The 20,287-nt window shown below is 40.5% G+C and overlaps 1 pseudogene; it reads left to right on the plus strand.

Moving 5' to 3' along the window:
* Positions 1–228: 228 nt before the first annotated feature.
* Positions 229–20,287, plus strand: part of LOC124526523 (60 kDa heat shock protein, mitochondrial-like) — a 71,652-nt pseudogene continuing 51,593 nt past the window's right edge.

Here is a 20,287-nt window from a genome sequence, read left to right on the forward strand (position 1 = left end):
TCCAAAAGAAACAAGTGTTGGTGAGGATGTGGAGAGAAAGGAGTCCTCATGCACTGTTGGTGGGAATGTAATTGGTGCAGCCACTATGGAGAGCAGTATGGAAGTACCTCAAACAATTAAAAATAGAGATACCATACAATCCTAGCCACGTATGCCATGCATTCTATCCTTGACTTGCCTCCGATAGCCTGTCTCGCCACCAGCACACTCTGTTGCTGCCCCACAAAAATGCTTCCATTACTCACAGTCCTTTGCCAAATTAGGTCAGTGTCCAGGGCACTGGCTCCTTATGTCACTTGGGCTTATGCCAACATTTGGTGCAGATGCCTGAGCCTTAACGCGTCAAAGTGGAGACCTTTAAGCTGATGATTTAGCCATTACTATGGGGCCAAAGGGAATAACAGTGACTATTGAACAGAACCGGGAAAGTCCAAAATAACAGAAGATGGTGTGACCATTGCAAAGTCCATTGACTTAAAAGATAAATATAAAAATATTGGTGCTAAACTTGTTCAGGATGTTGCCACTAACACAAATGAAGAGGCTGAGGCTGGCACCACTACTCCTACTCATACCAGGACGCTCTTTTGCCAAGGAAGGCTTTGAGAAGATTAGCGAAGATGCTGATCCCGTGGAAATCAGGAGAGATATGAGGTTAGCTGTTGATGCTGTAATTGTTACGCTTAAGAAGCAGTATAAACCTGTGATAACCCCTGAAGCAATTGTTCAGATTGCTGCGATTTCTGCAACTGGAGACAAAGAAATTGGCATTATTTCTTATGCAATAAAAATGGTTGAAAGGAAGGGTATCATCACAGTAAAGGATGGAAAAACACTGAAGGGTGAATTAGAAATTATTAAAGGCATGATGTTTGATTGAGGTTATACTTCTGTATACTTTATTAATACATCAACATGTCAGAAATGTGAATTCCAAGATGCCCATGTTCTACTGAGTGAAAAGAAAATTTCTATTGTCCTGTCCAGTGACCTGCTCTTGAAATTGCCAATGCTTACTGTAAGCCTTTAGTCACAACTGCTGATGATGTTGATGGAGAAGCTCTAAGTACACTGGTTTGAATAGGCTAAAAGTTGGTCTTCAGGTTGTAGCAGTCAAAACACCAGGTTTGGGCACCAACAGAAAGAACTAGATTAAAGACGTGCCTATTGCTACTGGTGGTCTAATGTTGGGAGAAAGATTGACTATATCTTGAAGATGTTCAGCCTCATGACTTAGGAAAAGTTGGAGAGGTCATTGTGGCCAGAGATGATGGCATGCTACCCAGTAATTCCACTACTGGGTATTTGCCCAAACAAAACAAAAACACTAATTCAAAAAGATATATGTATCCCCATGTTTACTGCACCATTATTTACAGTAGCCATGATATGGAAGCAACCTAAGTGTCTGTTGATAAATGAATGGATAAAGAAGATATGATTTTATATATATATATATTATATGATATATATATATATTACATGATATATATATATATATATATATATATATCACAGGTTAAGATCACCAAAACTAAATAAAACCAAAATTGGAATGGGGATGGGAGTGTGGAAATGATGCAAAAATAGCTTATGGTTTGATTTTTCAGAAATATTTACCCTATATTACAAAGGTGTTTCATATAGCTTGCATATCACAATATTCCACACACAATGGAATATTTCTTAACCATAAAAGGATGTGATCTTGCCATTTGTGGCAACGCGGATGGACCCAGAGGGCATTACGCTAAGTGAAATAAGTCAGACAGAGAAAGACAAATACTGTATGTTTCACTTATACATAGACTCTAAGAAAACAAAGCAAATGAACAAACAAACGGAAAAAGCAGAAACAGACCCGTAAATACAAAGAGCAGACTGATGATTGCCAGAAGGGAGGGGGTGGGGAAGATGGGCAAAATGGATGAAGGGGAGAGAGAGACACAGGCTTCCAACTGTGGAATAAATAAATCACAGGGATGAAAGGTACAGCCTAGGGAATATAGCCAATGATACTGTAATGATGTTGTATGTTGACTGGTAGCTATACTTTGGTGAGCATAGCATAGTATATAGAGTTGTTAAATGACTATGTTGTATACTAAAACCAATGTAACATTGTATGTCAATTACGCTTCAATAAACTAAATTTTTAAAAAGTATCTAGATTCAGTGGTAAAGAAGAAAAAAAGGAGTTTCTGTTTGGGATGATGAAAAAGTTCTGGGGTGCCTGAGCGGCTCAGTTGATTAAGCATCCAACTTCAGCTCAGGTCATGATCTCATGGTTCATGGGTTTGAGCCCTGCGTCAGACTCTGTGGTGACAGCTCGGAGCCTGGAGCCTGTTTCGGATTCTGTGTCTCTGTCTCTCTTTGTCCCTACCCTGCTCGCATTCTCCCTCTTTCTCTCTCAAAGATAAATAAACATTAAAAAAAAAGTTCTGCAAATGGACAGTGGTGACGTTTGCACAACATTGTGAATGTACTTAATGCTACTGGTCTATACAACTCATAAAAGAGTAAATTTTATGTCATGTATATTTTACTACAATAAAATTATGCAAAAATAGCTTATGGTTTATTTTTCAGAAATATTTACCCTATATTACAAAGGTGTTTCATATAGCTTGCAATGGCTTACTGCCGGGAGTCCCTCCACACTCCCATCCCCGTTCCAATTTTGTTTTTATTTCGTTTTGGTGACCTTAACCTGCTTCACTCAGATTTTCTGCTGCATCAGTTAGAGGGTATTTTCTTCCACCGTATGAAATAGGAATAAAAACAGCCAAGGCATATCAATGCTTCCGGCTCAGGAAGTACCTTCTCATCTCCCCACTTACGTGATCACTGAAGACAATACTGAACTTGGCAATAAGTCACCTTAGCAGTCCCATTGACTTACCTCTTCAAAGACAAATATTTGGACCAAGTGAAAACTACCTGACCTCTTGTTTTTCCTTTAGTTTTTTCTTGCCTCTCTTGAGATGTTTTTGGCTTTCACTATTACTATAGCTGTATCATTGCAAAGGTAAAATGCAACTATTGAAAAAATGTTTAAATGTTTATGTCTAGACTGTCAAAAAGGCAGATACATGTTCTTTGACCTACTACTTCTAATACAGAAACCATGATGTAGTACGAGGGCATTAGGACCCGGGAGTCCTGGGGTCTACCTTTAACCAGCTGTGTGGGCATGGGCTTGCTGAGTCCCCTCTGCCTGTAATATGAGTGGGTTGGCTAGAGGACCCTAACGATTCTTTCACATTTAAAATGAGAAGAGAAAAGGTCCTGGAATGTCGAGTTGCCTGACAAAGATTCACTCTCCCCTCTCACCACGGAGAATATATCCTATTTTGTAACAAAGATATTCTTTATATGACATTTGAAAATCTTACCGATTTAAGTATCATTCATATCAAAAGCCTTGATGTTTTAGAGTTCTATTTTTTCCTATGGTTGTTCTCTGTCAAGAGGAATTGGTTACATAGTTAGGGCCCAGGGCAAAATGAAAATGCAGGCCCCTTTCTCAAAAATTATGAAGAATTTCAAGACAGATGAAATAGAGCATCAAGCCATGTACAAGGCTTTTCAGAACATGACTGCACAGGTCACATGCTATCTGTCCATGCGTAAAAAGGCACCCCCCCCACACACACTACTCCACCCCTGGGAAAATATTTAAGTTGACTGTGCACCTTAGGCACATGGAGCGGCTAGGTGTGTGGGTTGCATTTTTATACACAAAGTACACAAACAAGAAGTAAATCTTCCAAACTGCCATGTAGGTAGTCCCTCATGAGCGGGTTGTTGCAATTCGTCTCTGATGAGAGGCTGCACAATGAAGTGAGAAGTCTGCAAAAATAGCCAGATAAAAGACTCAGATTCTTCATTTGCCAAATATTTATTGAGCATCAAATAATGAACTTAGGCATGTGCTAAGCATTCCATAGTGCACAGATAAATCTGTTGCCCTGGGCCTTTCAGTCAATCTTCGATACCTTGGTTCTCTGGGTTGTTAGAGGGGAACTAAGGAATCTCTTACCTAAAAACCTTTAGGAAGTATGGGCTCAAGAAATTCAAGTTGAAATATCAGTTATAGTTATTGCCTTGCAAAATTTTAAGGATGATATCAGCTTTAAAATGATGATGTTACCAAAAGTAGACAATGAATATAGACTTTAGGGTCTAAGGGTAGCTTGTGATATTTTTCCTTAGCTTTTTTTTTCATCTGAACAACTTAATGGGAGATTCCATGTCCAGAAACCATAACCAGGTCCTCCAATGTCTACTATGAATTTATAGAATTTCATCCTCGAACTTCAAAGACATAAAAACCAATAATGAGGAACTTTCTTGCATACCTGGCTTTACACAATCGATGTGTTCCTTAAAAAAAAAAAAAGTCAACTGAATTGTTGGAAACTGAATTATATTTGAAATGCTCTAAAGAACTTGGATATTAAAAGAAAACCTGCATTGAATCCTTTTGTACAACAAAGAATAATTTTTATAAAGCAAAAAATTACCCCTAATTTGCTTGATGTGAAAACTCAGGCTTAAGCACACAGTTTTGTGACTGTACAAATGGGAGCCCATTTAGACACACAATGGCTTCCCCTCTTCCTTTCAGCCCTGAGGATGTGCAGGTGGAAGGAAGAGGTAGGAAGGGTGGGAGGATGTCAGCATCCTTTACAAATGTTCACAATCCATTTCCTACTTGAATGAAAAGTATTTTCCTAAGCAAAGGAAGACAATAAGACTCAGAGCCTTCAATGAGATCAACACCGATGTGACAATGGGCGCACTTTTCAGGAAACACACTGTGAAGAATAACAACAAATATTTAAACTCAGAATTTTAGTCAACTGAGGTGAGGCAGTGTGGCGTGGGAGTTCACAGGTCATCCACCCCATGGCTTTCAAATTGTAACAGGCTATGCTAGATTCAGCCAGGTATCTGTTGAGAGATACACAAATTCTGAGACCCCACTCTAAGAGGCAACAGATTCATCAGTCTGATTTTCTTCCCAAGTCATTCTGATTTCAATGCACACTTAGATTTCAGAACCACTGATTTACAAGCCTCACCTTAGAAACGGGAGTTGGTAGAGATTCTCCTCCGATGCGTTGGATGTGGCTCTGTGCATGTGACGGTCCCTGCTTGTCTCACTCTTCTGCTTTGCTCTTAACCTCTTCTTCCGATCTCTTGGAAGCTGAGACAGGTAGACTTTTTCCTTTCTTTTTCTGTTTGGATGTCTTATCCCTCTTTATGATTTCATCTAAGTCTTAATGGCTGACAGAAGTATCTTGCCTATATTAGTAGAGAACCCTGTGAACATTGACTCCCAGGATCAGGAGAAGGATAATGTAAATAAGAACTAGAGGAATTTGAAAAATTAGTCTTTCTGAAAAATTAGCCAAGTTTTGTGACATTTTGTCCCCGTGTGGTTCCCCAGAAGAAGAACATGAGATAATGATTCAAGTGTACTTAGTTTATTTGGGGAACGACCCCAGGAAACACCAACATGGGAGTGAAGAATGTGCATGTGTTGGGAAATGAAGTGAGGCACTAAGGAGAATATAATCAAGAAGTTACTGTTAAGGGAGCATAAGGCAAGCTGACGGGCCGCAAACACCCCTCCCCCCAGCCCCCACCATGGGATACGTGAGATATTCCTCGGAACTCCTGGGTGCCCAAAAACAAGGAAGGGGGAAAAAAACAAATTGTTAACTGATAGCCATCATAGTCCTGCAGGACCTAAGTCTCCATAGCTCCTCCGTAGTGATGTGGGAAACAAAGGCAGAAGGAAACGGCAGGTAAAATTAAATTTCCTTACAACCTGCAGCCCATTGACAAATACTTGAGGCTGGCAGAGTAAAAAGTTTCTCCAGGAGCTCCCTACTGTCTTAATGCTAATGCTTTGCTAGAGGGAAAAACAACCCTTAGCTTGACAATAACAAGGCCTCCACTATCCTGTGAGCCTTCTTTAGCAGATGAAAATCTCATTGGAAACTTCCCCTGGACTTTACCTCCCCCCAACTCCATAGTATACAACCAGTCTCTCCTCATGGTCCTGGGGCAGCTCTTCCTGCCCTCAGCTTCCTGTCCCATGCTTCAATAAAATCACCTTTTTGCACCAAAGACGTCTTCAAGAATTCTTTCTCGGTCAATTGGCTCCAGACCCCACCTCACTATCACCCCCCAAAACTTCATCAGTTACTACCATGAGCAACTGGGGCTTAGACCCTCTAGGAACTCAAAGAGCCAGTGTAGAACGCTGTGTAGTAAAGAATTAACATTACCCAGAGAGAAGTCTGGCCTTTGCCCTTGGCTACTGGAATGTCCTGCCTGAAAGAGTGTCCCTTTTTGCCGGGCAGCTTTGACCACCAAACGGTGTAACAGTATAATTTATGGTGGTCTTAGGGCCAGATGGTATCAGTTTTGCCCCTAGACCAACTAGAGACTAAAGGTCAGGTACACAAGCAGTATGTGACTGAGTCCCAATAAAAACTCAGGGGGCTTCCCTGGTTGACAATGTCCCACGTGTAGCATCACATATAGTAGCTGGGAGAAGTTAGTGCTTTCCATGACTCCACTGAGAGAGGACAACTGGAAGCCATATGCTTGAACCCTCCTGGACTCTGGCCTATGCATCTCTTTACTTGGCTGATTTTAATCTTGTTTCTTTTCTCCATAGTAAATTGTAACCGTGAGTATAACAGCATTCTGTAAACTCTGAGTCCTTCTGGTGAATTATTGTAACGTGGCTTTGGGAACCCCCAAACTTGCAAATCGTGTCAGAAGTGAGGGTGGTCTTGTGTGAATGTGCTCCCTCTAAAATTGCAGCTGGTTCTAACTCTTGTAAACATGCAACTCAGAGTTGCTCCATTCAAGAGGCGAGTGATACACACTGGCTGAAAGCCTCTTCTAGGCAGCGTTAATTCCCTGGCACTGCTGGTCTGGTACATGGGTAGCAAAATGGGCTCTAGGTGTGAGCGAGCCCTAGGCATAGAAATGCCCATGTTGGCGTTTGAAGTCAGCAGCAAGTACTGTGAGAGTAAGGGGATACGGGCGAGACACTGGCAGCATCTGCTGATTGTTCCTAATCTCTTCCCCCACAATGTGGATAATGTGATGCCCTTAGGACAGGGGTCAGCAGCTTATGGCTTATGTCAAATTCAACCCACTGCCCGTTTTTGTAAATAGTGTTATTGGAACACTCATGTTTATTAGAAATAAACATTTATTGGAATAAATAGAAACACTTGTTTATTTATGCATTATCTTCGGCTGCTTTATGCTCTAATGTCAGAGTTGAGGAGTTAATAGCATACACTATATGGTTGGTAAAGCCTAAAATATTTACCATCTGGCTTTTTACAGAAAAATTGCCAATCCCTGCTGTAAGACAAAGATTAGCAAAGGAAAAAAAAAGCACATCAATAAATTTTAAAACTGGACCCTGTAGCACAGTGAACCAAGTGTCATGAGAAAGGTATAAACTAGGGGGAGCCAGCGCTCACTACCCTGACGGGAAGTCCATGAATGCGTCACTGAGGAGATAATGTCTGTGCTAGGTCTTAAAAGATGAGTAGAAAATTAGCACATGGGAGGGAAGAGATTTTAATAACGAAGGTATAGAGTTGTAAAGACATGAGGGCCTGCGGATACATGGAAAAATGAAGAAACTCCAACGCTTTTGCATGACTCCAGTGCAGACATTGAGTGGTGAGGTGGGGAAGGAGATGGGAAGGTCCACTGGTACTGGATTTTTAGTAGCATAAAATCCAAGCTCCTCAGCATGGCTGGGGACTGGGCTTCTGTTCTGCCCTCTTCCTCCTGCCCCTAAATAATAAAATAGGAAAGAAAATGGAAAGAAAAACTAATAAATTCATAACTGTGCTGGATAAAAACAAGGAACACTCTTGGTGAATCAGAAACTGTGAGAAATCCTCAACATGTAAAAGGCAAATGAGACAGGATCGAAGAAGGAATGATATCCTAAAAGTTCAACCAAGTAAAAAATGTATATCCGAGGAAATGGAGTTAATAGAGAAAACAGATATGGAAACCAATTTGACAATAAATTTCATATATTTTTAAAAAATAGAGAAAGCAGAGTAAATTTTTAAAGGGTGTTACACCCATTAAACAGAAACAAGTAGAATCTTGGAAATAAAATATATCAATTATTGACATTAAAAAAAAAAAGCAGTCATTAGCTAGCCTGAATAACAGAATGAATAGAGTCAATGAATTGAGTTGAAAGATGGAATCAAGAAATTCTCCCTACTCCCAACATAAAAGGAGTAAGAATTGAAAGTATGAAAAAAGAGATAAAATGTGAAAGATGTATTCAAAATTTTAAATGTTCATCTAATGAATAGGGTTTCTAGAAAGAGAAAATTAAGCTGTAAAAGGAAAACATTTCCTTACATAAACTATAAAATGATGAGATTTTAATATGATAAAAAGGGCCCACCAAGTATATAGCAGCGTTACCGAAATACACACACACTCACATATAAATTTAGACAAATTGTAGTGAATTTTCAGAACACAAAAGAAGAAATCAAACCCTAAATCTTCCAGAGATATTACCTACAAGAGAATAATGATTATATTCATATCAGATTTCTTACGGGCCACCACGGTCACAAGAAGGTGATGGAGTAACATCTTTGAAGTTGTAAAGGCACAGGATGCCAAACTCTCAAGTAAGTGTGGGATTGGAATGACACTTCAGGGACGTAAGCATTCGCTTTATCTGAAAGATGTACTGAAAGATGTATTCTTACATAAGGAAAAAAAATGAATCAAAGAGAAAGAAATCGGATACAAAAAAGCATTGGTGAGAAAAATCCTTAGTAAGATTTATCGTTAGACTAAATAATGATTGATGATAAACAAATTTGATAGAGGAAGTAAATCAGAAGATGAGAATGATATTAAGAAAGGAAAAACTATGCCAAATACTTTATCTTCTTAGGGCAAGGATATAGATAGTGAACCTAAAAATTATTAGGTAAATACAAGCTTAAGTGTGTGTGTTACAATTTCAGAATAATAACTAAGAAAATAGAGTACATCTAATAGACTATCAGAAAAGATAAAACAAAAAATGCAATCAGGTCAATAAAAGAATAGGGAAACAGAAACAACAAAAAATGTATGAGAAAGTGAAAACATAAAATAAGATAAAATGAACCCTAACATATCAGTAATCAAAACGATTGTGAATGGTTTAAATTCACCTGTTTAAAGATTAATAGCTTACTAAAGCCAGATAGATACTGTTTATAAGGGATACACTTAATATGACATGTGAAAGTTGGTAGTTAAGAAGGATAAGATTGACATATAATCCAATAGCAAAAGACCCCCCAAGTAACCCAATTTAAAAAATGGGTTTTTAAGAACCTGAATAGATATTTAAATATATTAAAGGCTAATAGGTACATGAAAAAATGTTCAACATCCACTAGTCATTAGGGAAATGCAGTAATATGGTACAATAAGATATCACCTCATACCTGTTAGAATAGCCATCATAAAAAAGATAAAAGACAACAAATGCTGGAGTGGATATGGATAAAGGGAACCTTGTGCGTTGCAGACTGGGATTTCCACCATGAAAAACAGTATGGAGTTTTCTCAAAAAATTAAAAATAGAACTACTATATGGTCCAGCAGTTCCACTTCTGGGAACATTTCCAAAGGAAATGAAAACACTGTCAAAAAGATATCTTCACCTTCATGTTTATAGCAGCATTATTTACAATAGCTAAGACATGGAAACATCCTAAATGTTCATTAATGGATGAATGGATAAAGAAGTTGTTATATAGAGAGAGAGCTATATAGATATCGATATATATTCCATTGTGTATACATATGTGTATATGTATATTTGTGTACCTATACATATTCCACTGTGTACTTATACATATTCCACTGTGTGGAATATTATTCAGCCATAAAAAGTGAGGAAATCCTACCCTTTGTAACAACACGGATGGATCTTGAAGGCATTATGCTAAGTGAAGTGAGTTAAAGAAAGACAAATACTTCATAGTCTCACTTGTATTTGGAGTCTTAAAAAAAAAAAAAAGAAAACCCAAGCTCACAGAAAAAGAAAAATTGTCCACATTAAAAAACTATAGTGTGATAAAAGATGTTATAAAGAAAATTAAATTGCATGCTATTGACCTAAAAAATGCAGTTACATTGCAAAACAATGAATTGATATAGAGGTGTATAAAAGTTACCAACCCAAGAAAAAAATCAATACAGCCCAATTAGAAATGGGGAACTATTAATAAACAGTTCATAGGAAAGGAAAGAAAAATCACCAATAAACATGTGACAACACTCAATCTCAAGAGTAATTGGGAAAATAAAAATTAAAGTAATGAAGAATTAGTCTTATCCAATCCAATTATTTAAATGTTATATGTTGATAAATATCCTAAATTAAAGTAGGTAAAGGAGAATTGCATCCTCTTGTAGATTGTTGTTGGGTGTGAATAATAATAGCTTTTTTAGAAATCTATTAGGTAGTATACTTTAAAATTTAAAAGAGCAGAAATCAATGAAATAAAAATTGACAAAGAATAGAATAAATTAAAACTAAAAGTTGGTTTCTTGAAAAGATCAACCCAACAGCTAGACAGATGAAGACAAAAAAAAAAAAAAAGAGGAGAGAACACAAGTTACCAATATCTGGAATGAAAGGAAGGATATTGCTACCGGTCCTACAAACACAAAAAGGATAATAAAAGAATATTAGCACTTTTATGCCAATGTATCCGACAAATCAGATAAAATGGAAAAATTCTTTCAAATTTCTTGACAAATACTAATGACCAAGGTGGACGTAAGATGTAAGAGAAAATTTGATTAGTCCTATAAAGTATAAAGAAATTGAAATAATCATTAAAAAAAAAACAAACCCGTGGCACACAAAGTTTTAGGCCCAGATAGTTTCATTCATGAATTGTACCAAACATATAAGAAATAACATCAATCTTATACAAACTCTGTCAAAAAATAGAGGAACAGGTAATACTTGCCAGATTATTTTGTGAGGCTAATTTAACCCTAATACCAAAATATCACAAAGGTATTCCCCCCAAAAATTTACAGGCCAATATCCCTCATGAATATAGATACATATTTCCTTAATTAAGTATTAGCAGATGGGGTCAAACATTACATTAAAAGAATAATGTATCATGACCAAGTAATGTTTATCTGAGGATTACCAGGTTGGTGTAACATTAAAGAAAATCAATCACTGCAATTCATCATATTAACAAAATAAAGACACGACCCATATGATCATCTGAATAGATGCAGATAAAGAATTTGCCAATAGTCATCATCTGTCTGTAATAACAACTCACAGAAAACCAGAAATAGAAGGATATTCCTCAACCTGATAAAACAATCTATTGAAAACCTATAGCTAACATCATGCTTAGTGGTAAAATTTTGACCATTTCCCACTAAAACTGGTAATGGGGCAAGAATGCCCACCTTGACCACTTCTATTCAACATTGTACTAGAGATGCTAGCCATTGAAGTAAGGCAAGAAAAAATAAGTAAAGGACATAATATTTGGAAAGAGGGGCATACAACTGTCATTTTCAGATGACATAAATTCAACAGGAGTCTATAAAATAACTATTGAACTCAGAAGTGAATTTAGTAAGGTTAAATATACCAAAATGAAATACATTTTTGTGTGCCAGCAGCCAATAATTGGAAATGAAATTTTAGAAAATGAATTCCATTGTTTGAAAAAATATAAAAGTAAAATATTTAGGATAAACGTTAACAAAAGCTACACAAGAACTTTACACTGAACTGGAAAATATGCTGAGATAAATTTTAAAAGACCTAAATAACTGGTAAAATATATCATGTTAATTAATTGGAAAATCCAATACTGGTAAAATGCGAATTAGCCCTAAATTAGTCTTCAGATTTCTCTCCATTTTAAAAGCAGATGTTTTTAAAAAGAAATTAACAACTAGATTTTAAAATTTATATGCAAATGCAAATAACCTTGAATATCCAAAGCAAACCTGAGAAGAGATAGCAAAGCCACAAAACTTACAATCAAGACAGTCATACCGGTATAGAGGTCAGCAGTTAGGTCAATGACACAGAACAATGAGCCCAGAAATACATTCAAGCTTATGAAGCTGCTTGATTTTTAACAAAGATGCTAAAATAATCCAATGTAGAGAGGATTTTTTTTTCAACAAATGGAGCAGGTTATCCATATGGGAAAAAAATAAAATTCTATTCTAATTCACTTTATACTTCAAAACTATCTCAAGACAGCTCCTAGACCTAAACATTGAAGCTAAAACCATAAGTTGTTTCTGAAAAAAAATGAAAGCATATCTTTATGAACTGGGGTAGGGATATGTTTCCTAGGTTACAGAAAGCAATAACCTTTTAAAAAATTGAAAAATTATATTTTATCAAAATTTAAAACATATCATGAAAAGACACTGTGAAGGAAGTAAATAGGCAAGCCACAAACTGAAGAAAATATTTGCAAAACATGTAACTGACAAAGGTCTGAGATTCCGCCTATATAAAGAAGTTTGAAACAAAACAAAACAAATGAATAAATAAAAAGCAGAATCAGACATATGAATACAGAGAAGAAACTGATAGTTACTAGAGGAGAAAGGGGTGGCGATGGACAAAATGAGTCAAGGGGTGTGAGAAGTACGGGCTTTGTTATGGAATGAGTGAGTCATGGGAGTAAAAGTCACAGCGGAAGGAATATAGTCAGTGATACTGTAATAGCAATTTATCAAGACAGATGGCAGCTACATGTGTGGTGAGCACAGCATAATGCATAAACTTGTTGAATCACTATGTTGTACACCTGAACTAATGTAACATTGTGTGTCAACTATACTCAAATAAGACAAACAAATAAATAAATTCCCCTAAGACACAGATACAATATAGTAAACACACACACACACACACACACACACACAGTTAATGTTGAAAACAATTGAAAGACAAATACTGGAGGAAAAGGGGCAGAAGACTTGAAGATGCCTTACAAAAGAAAATATAGGACTATCCAACAAGCACTTGAAAACGTTTGCTGTCAATTGCCATTAGAGAAATACAATTTAAAATCACAGTAAGATACCGCTATAGATCTCCCAAATCGGCTCAAATTAAAAAGAATGATAGTACTAAACGTTGGTGAGGATGTAGGATTCCATTTAAATGATGTTCAACAGGCAAAAGGGTGAAAAACAATTCGGGAAACTCAGTTGCTTCTTTGTGGGGGGATGGGAAGGGACCAGGAAGTGGAATGAGGAAACCTTAAAGGATGTTTATTTTCTATATTTTGATGGATCTCAGCGTGACAGGGGCATAACATCTGTCAAAACTCCGTGAACGTTCACTTAATATCCGAGTATTTTATTGTACATGAATTTTATGTAAAAAGAAATTAAGACTCTGAAAAATATTTGACACTAGTCAACTCCATGCAAGTGGAAGCATTTAGAGGGAAGTGAACTGTTTTCTCAAATTGGAAACGCATCAGAAAACTAGTAGGACTGGTGGATTGATAGAGAAATGGGTTGGATGTATCATAAAACAAGTATACAAAAAATGCTAATGGTGGAATGGTAGATAGTGATATATTGGTACTCACTTAAACTTACTTTATCTTTGCTGGTTGTTTGCAAGTTTCATACGTAAGTATTAGAAAATAATAGATACACCCTTGATCCACTCCGTTTATGTCTAGTTTTTATCCCGGAGAAATACATTCCACGTGTGTGCCAAGAGGCCTGTGTAAGGGTAGCCACTGTACTATTTTTGTGATAGTAGAAAAAAATAAAAGGCAGGTGGGGGTGAGCGTGTCCATGGTTAAATATGCCATGGTATAGTCACACGGCAGAAAACTATGCAGAAGTTTAAAAAAGAACGAGGTAGATTTATACGTGCTGACATGAAAAGATCTCCAAGGAAGCCGAAAAAGACATTACAGAATATGTATGGCTTCCCCTTTACGGAAAACATTTAACATCCAGTTAACATGACATATGTATAAATATATATGTGTGTGTGTATAAATGATTAGAAAAAGGTCTAGAACATGAGTTAGCATATTTTTCTTTTATAAAGGGCCTAGTGGTAAATACTTGTGTTAATATTACTTCTGCTGTGGGGCACCTGGGTGCCTCAGGTGGTTAAGCATCGGACTCCTGGTTTCTGCTCAGGTCAGGATCTCATGGTTCCTGGGTTAGAGCCCCGTGTCAGGCTCTGTGCTGATAGTGCAGAGCCTGCTTGGGATTCTCTGTCTCCCTCTCTCTCTATCCCTCCGCTGCTGTCTACCCCTCCCCCACTCATGATGCACGCTCTCTCTCTCTCTCTCTCTCTCTCTGTCTCTCAAAATAAACAAACATCTTGTTTAAAAATATTACTTCTGTTGTAAATACTTTCCCATCATAGTATAAAAGTAGCCACGGACAGTATATAAATGAATAAACATGGCTGTCTTTCAATAAAACTTTATTTACAAAATCAGGTGGTAGGCCAGATTCAGCCTGTGGTCCATAACTTGTCGGCTCCTAATCTAGTGGTGCGATTCATTGCAGTGAAGGCCCTGATTCTTCGTTACTTCTTGTGTCTGTACCCTTTGCTATGTGTCTTCGTTTCCCCATCCCTTTCTGTCTCTGACTTCAGTCATGTGATTTGCTTTGAATCCATGGGCTGTTGATAATTTTGATGCGACTGGAAGCTTGAGAGAGACCGGTGCCAGGGGGCTGGCTTGCTCCCAGGCCTCTTCCATTACTCAGAGAACATACCCAGGCTAGCCTGCTGGGGGAGGAGAGTCCAGTCTCCACAGTTCTCCCAGACGAGGCCATCCTAGATCGGCTGATAGGTGACCCCCTGACTTGTGGGCAAACCTGGTCAAAATGAGTAGGGCTGCCAAACTGACCACACTAGACATGAAGCGAGAAATGTCTGTTGCTGTCTCTGCCACCAGAATGTTGTTTTGGATGTTGGCTAACCAACACAGGAACAAAACGTGCCCAACTAACAACATCGATGATTTTTGAGGAAGGGAGGTGGAGGTGGCTTCTGCAATTGAGAAAGGAAAGAATCAGTTTTAAGAAAGAAAAGTTGTGTAGTGATGTTCTGGGATTCAGGGGAAAAAAAAAAAAAGTTCCCACCAAGGTTCTTCGGAGGTTCAGGCACAGACACGATTAAAAAACCAAGCTCTATCCGCCACTTTTTTTCTTCTATCCTTAGTGTCTTTTAATTTTTTTATCGTCTGCCTATAAATACGTCCAAGTCTTTTATATTCTAAAGAACCCTCTTGCCCTTGTACCAATGTTTTATTTAGCTCTCTTCTTCTTTTAAGACTTCGTGTTATAAGTAACAAAGGAAATAATGTATGCATATGCCAATAAAAGTTCAAACAGTACAGAAAAGCCCAAAATAAAAAATAAAAGCCTTTCCTGGCCATCACGTCTCCACTAATACTGCTCCTGGAACCAAGAACTTTAACATGATTCTGCTCTCATTTTTTTTTTCCCAGTAGTTATCCACATTTCTTCTAAATAGCACTTCTTCTCTATAGGAGAGATCCAGCATTTGGCCAATGTATTCTAGTCCTCTGCCCTCACTCTGCCTTCACGCATATTGCGTCTTTTAAAACTTTTAGGTCTTTTGTTTTTATACTTTATACCTTTACATTGTATTCTCAAACATCTATTTCCCTTTCTAAATAGTGGTTTTTACATTTTTGTTAAAGTCATATGTCCACCCAGTTAAAAGCAATAGCCCAGTCTTTCCCACCTTCCGGTTCTACCTCATCCCCTTTCCAGAGGCAGATGGCTCACAGAGCACCTGGGGTCTACTGAAATGCAACTCCAATCGCTTCTCGGTCTTTTTGCTAAGATCGAGTGTACTGAAATGCAACTCCTGATGAGTAGGTCTACAGATGAGGCTGAGAACCCACATTTCCAGCAAGTTCCCAGGTGCCACTGCTGCCGCCAGCCCATGAGCCAAGTCCCGCCTCTGGGACATGGCCGGCATGCCCGGGAGGGTGAAGGGGCAGCCTCGGTCCTTTCCAAGCCTGGTTCTTCGTCTGGACCAATAGTCCCAAAGTCTTTATGCTCCTCAACCCCTGGCAAAAGAATCTTTATACAGAAACCTTCTAGTGGGCTTGTTGGACCTACTAGAGTTCCCTGGGTGCCGAATAAGAACCAAAGCAACCCTTGTAACGTAAGGAAAACGTAGAGAAGCTATCTAGAGGCAGATGCTGTTCTGTTTCTGCTAAACGTCTTTCCTCTCCATCAATCAAATTCCCAGCTTCTACCATTAGGTCATGGTACCTAATTATATGCATAATTATAATAGGCATAAGACATTATATAATTATAGCATATAAAAATCAAATATCTGGCACTTTCCCTTATGGTTTCCATCTGTATTCTGGAAAAATAAGTAAATAAGGACTTGGAATAGCTCTAATAGAAGTCGTACATTTGCACTGCTTTGGGTTCCCCCAGAAGCAGACCTTGCGATGAGACTCACGTACAAATAGCTTATTTGGGCAGTGAGACCAGGAAATTCCAGGAGGGCACTGGTGAAGCAAGATGCGGGAGTGAAGGCAGTCAATAAAGGATGTGGAGCGGCCAGGTTACCACTGGACGGCTCTGGAATGTTATTCCTTTGAGCAGCTCCCGGAATAAATGTAAAACATATGCCTCAGATCTGTCTCACCCGACGGCAAAGTTGCTGGAGTATCTGTGCAACCCTTCCTCGGGTGAGGGCTGCCCCTATGGGAAGTGAATTCCCTGGCACTCAGAGCCTGCTATGAAGCCAGCAGCGTGGGCACAAGGCAGCAGAGAGAGCCCCCGGGAAAAGCAAGGTGGAGGCCGGAAGCTGGAAGCCTGGCCAAGCCCCCAACCGCTTCAGGCAGTTCCCTTCAGAGGGGAGTCCTTCAGCCCCCTGTTTACCCTGAAGTCCTGAAGCCTGTTTATCCTCTCCTGGCCCTATCTGCACATTAGATGCTGCATATTAACAGCTTCAGAGAAGGACTGCAGCAGACCTGCACCTGACCGTGAGGTCAGCTGTCTCGCCAGCGTGAGAGGGGGCAGTGATCCAGGTGTCCTGGGACCAGGGCTTGGAGGGCAGCCCCAGGTGTGGGGACCCCTGGCCTGGAAGCCCCGGGGTCTCACACTGTGAAAGAATCAGATCTGTTCCTCCCTCTGTAGAATTGACCCTGTACCCTGATCATGGCTTTATTTCCCAGGAATATATGTCAAGGAGATAGATCTGTGGAGAAAAACTGTCCGGAGGGGCTATTTTCAAAGGAACTATTTTAAGGCTGTCCTTCCCGTCCACCACATCCTGACGTTTGGTATATTTAGCATCAGGCATAGACAGGGCTAATGGGTTTTTAGTTGCAAATCATTATCATTCAAACCACTGCAGTCTTTCTTTTTTTTTAATTGCAACTAAGTCACGCACACATGCACACAACACACATTAATAGCTACCTTATATTTATACACGAAAATGCTTCCAATAAAAGCAACTCTGTTTAAACTTACGAGCCTTTGCTATTGAACCCTTTATATTTGGGGGAGGGGCTAGCGCTGCAGGTTAGCGGGTATTGCCTTCACACTGTGCATGAAATGCACATGTATTTGGTCAAAGAAAAGAATGCACAAAAGGTGTTTTAAATTGACAGCCCAAGACAGGAGTAATTTAACATGCCATTCTTTGCCTCCCGCTCTGGTAGTTGCGGAGCACTGCTGATTTGCCTCACTGAATACAAATTTATATTGTCCCGTCCATTAATATGGTTTCTTTTCATCCCATGAATTAATCTCCTTTTGCCAGCACAATGAAGACTGTAGAGTAACGAGGTCCAATGTCAGTATCAAAACTGCAAGAGACTTGGGCTTTCCGATGGAGTCTCCTTCGGATGCAGCCCCACGAGCTTTGCTAATTGCCTGCAGATAACACAGGAGTCAGCAACCAGGAGCAGTGCCCACAGTTCGCCACAGTCCTGTGGCCACCACGCCAAGGCTCGACTTCCCACTCCCTCTGATGACGGATTTGGTGAATTTCCGGTCCTTGGCCTCTCTGTTCTGAGTACTAACGCGGGCTTCAGATTCTCCACCGTCTTGGAAATTGCCTAGTATCACAGTCTGGACTGGGTTTCGAATGCTCCGCCCTAGGCTGGACCCACGTTCTCTGAGAGGAGACACTGTTCTCACAGGTTTCTGTATCCCTGCAGCGGCTCGCACAATGCCTGCCGTAGGGCGCTCAAACAATGCGGGCTGGAGTGCAGACGTAGTATGTAGGAGCACGTCACGGAACGTGGCAAGAGTGTAAGCGTACCACAAGGCGTGGTAGGAGTGTCTGTGCCACCAGAGTGTGGTAAGGATGTGTGTGAGCACGCCGTGGAGGGTAGCAGCCTCACTGGGGCGTGCAAGCTGCATAGGGACAGGCCCCACCATCTTGACAAGACGGATCCGTTTGAACAAGCATTTCCGTCAGCAGGATAGGCTGCTAATTACTGAGGCTTAAATGTGATAGCAGTGGTTCTCGTGGTGTGGTGTGGGAGCATCAGTAATATTACCGGAAACTGGTTAGGAATGAAAATTCTAGGGCCTCACCTAGACCCGAGAAACTCTGGGCAGTGAGGGTGGGGCCCAGCAATCTGGGTTTAGCATACCCTCTGGATGATTCTAGCGCATGGCTCAGCTCCACAGCCCCTGCACTAGAGCTTAAGAACTCAGGTTCCTGGGGCGCCTGGGTGGCGCAGTCGGTTAAGCGTCCGACTTCAGCCAGGTCATGATCTCGCGGTCCGTGAGTTCGAGCCCTGCGTCAGGCTCTGGGCTTGATGGCTCAGAGCCTGGAGCCTGTTTCCGATTCTGTGTCTCCCTCTCTCTCTGCCCCTCCCCCGTTCATGCTCTGTCTCTCTCTGTCCCAAAAATAAATAAACATTGAAAAAAAAATTAAAAAAAAAAAAAAAAAAAAAAGAACTCAGGTTCCGGAGCCAGACTGCCCGGGGCTACAATCACAGCTGTTCAACCTTGAATAGATTCCTCGCTGCCTCAGTTTCCTCATCTGAAAAGTGGGGACATCTTAGTTTGTGTTTCCCTGAAAGTAGGCCCAGAGACAAAGATATGGGTCAAAGTTGTTCATTTGGGATATGATCCCGGGAAGGAGTAAGGAGAGTAAACAGGGAAAGAGGTCAAACTAGATCCCGAGTGGCACCGGGCAAATCCCACTGGGGATCTCCGAGACGGTGAGGGCTAAATGCCCCACATTTATGACTCTAACCAGCCCATCAGGAAGGTGATTCTGAGCTGTGTTCGACAAACTCCCCTTCTTCTCCCATTAAGAGTCACTTGCTGGGTGTCAATGCTCTGACATCTATCAGATGTCACAGAGTAAGACGGACAAGCGTAAGTGCCTCCTTCAGACCTCTCATGGAAGTGACCAGGCCTGGGTGAGGCGAGCGGCCACATGGTCTGCTAGCCCCACACGCTGGCTTACTGATTAGCCTCTGCCTGGCCTCCTTTGCAACCATTCACTTCGGCGCGACCCCAAAATGGCAAATACGTGGGCATTGCTTTCAGTCGGGTCCCCCAAGAGGCAGACCCCGAGACAAGAAATTCAAGTGCAAGTGGTTAATTTGGGAGGAGATCCAAGGAAGGCCCTCGAGGGGATTGGGGAAGTGAGTCAGGGTACAGAAGCGGGTTCCTACAGGGTGCTTTTCTCCACAGGTCTCCATGGAAGGCAACCAAGGCCTGGTTCCCACTGGGGCCTCTGAGACACTCTTCAGGACGTACTCAGTCCTATTGCTCTTCAAGGGCTGCTTCCAGGGTCAGCAACTCTGCAGCATTTCTGGCCTCCACTGTCTACACACACAACATGCTCCCATGCCCCAAAATGCCCTCAGGCAGAGTTGCAAGTGCTCACTGGGTAGCTCGGGTGCAGAGGTGAGCGCTGTGCCCTCCAGGCCGGCACCCATCACTTCTGCTCCCTGTGTCAGGGACATTTGGGGCTGTGTGCAAACAGGAAATGCTGTAGGTGTCCCCAAGACTCTGGTACAGTTGTGTGTGGCTGTGGGCCCACTGAGCCTGAGGTGGGGCCCCTGGCAGCTATGGGGCCGCACTTGGACCTTCCCTCAAGAAAGGACTCGCCCTCAGCTAGGAGGATGCAGTGAGCCCAGGCCCCCCGACTATTCACGCCCAG

The sequence above is a fragment of the Lynx rufus genome, unplaced genomic scaffold (genome assembly GCF_022079265.1).
Source record: "Lynx rufus isolate CCGP_SWC_20201006 ecotype Redwood Valley unplaced genomic scaffold, mLynRuf1.p SCAF_5, whole genome shotgun sequence".
NCBI lineage: Eukaryota > Metazoa > Chordata > Mammalia > Carnivora > Felidae > Lynx > Lynx rufus.